We start from the raw sequence: 942 nt of genomic DNA, 5'->3' as shown, positions 1-942 counted from the left end.
CAGTTATTTAGATTATAGGCTACAGACAGAAAGAAACATTTTTTCAATGAAGTCCCATTTTCTTCCTATGTTCTGCTTTTAGATAGATCATCTTTCGATTTTTAGCTCTTCTTTTCCTATCAGTTTTTGTCTAATTTTGGTACATACTTAAGAAATAAGTAACCACCATACCATTGTGTAACAAGGAAAACCAGTGCCCACTCAGCCCTCTGACGCCCTATTGCCTTATCTCTTACCCCCACTAAAGGATTAATTCACATTTTACGCTCTGCTGCTCCCAGCATGTCATTTCCTGGTTCCAAATTTTGAAATAATGTTCTTAGTTCAATATATAGAATCTGACATTGGATTGATTTTTTTTCTAATGTAGAAAGGGAACCTATTGAAAAGATATCAATTGACTCCAATAAGTGCTAGGAGATTCTGCACAGCTACGCCTTGCAAGTAAAGAAAAAGAGAGGATGGACAGTCAGGTGACAGCCAAAAGTGCACAGCCAGCCCAGGAAGGACGACCGGGGGCCCCACAGGTCCATGGTGCTGTCCACAGCACTAGAACAGGGCTCTGCTGCTGCCTCATGGCCCCTGCTGGAGTCAGAGACTCTGTGTCGTGGCCACTGCTGCACTGTCTGCAACCACCCACGTCCTGCCTCCAAGGACCGCTAAAACGTGGGTATGTGACATTTTTTGCTCCCATAGTTGTTGGCAGGCTCTACTTATGAAATAAAGAATTAATTAAAACAAGTGAAGCTCAGATGCTGGACAGGCAAAAACTAATTAAAAATAATAATATTCACTATGTCACCTTTGTATGATCTTAGGCTATATATGTATATTCCACTACATATATATCACTATATAAGTTACTACATACACACATGCGCATATATACACACATACATATTTGTGTGTGTGTGTGTGTGTGTGTGTGTGTGTGTGTGTGTG

The sequence above is a fragment of the Cavia porcellus genome, unplaced genomic scaffold (assembly GCF_034190915.1).
Source record: "Cavia porcellus strain 051 isolate PalLab524CR breed Dunkin Hartley unplaced genomic scaffold, mCavPor4.1 scaffold_7, whole genome shotgun sequence".
Taxonomy (NCBI): domain Eukaryota; kingdom Metazoa; phylum Chordata; class Mammalia; order Rodentia; family Caviidae; genus Cavia; species Cavia porcellus.
This window is presented reverse-complemented; position numbering follows the sequence as displayed.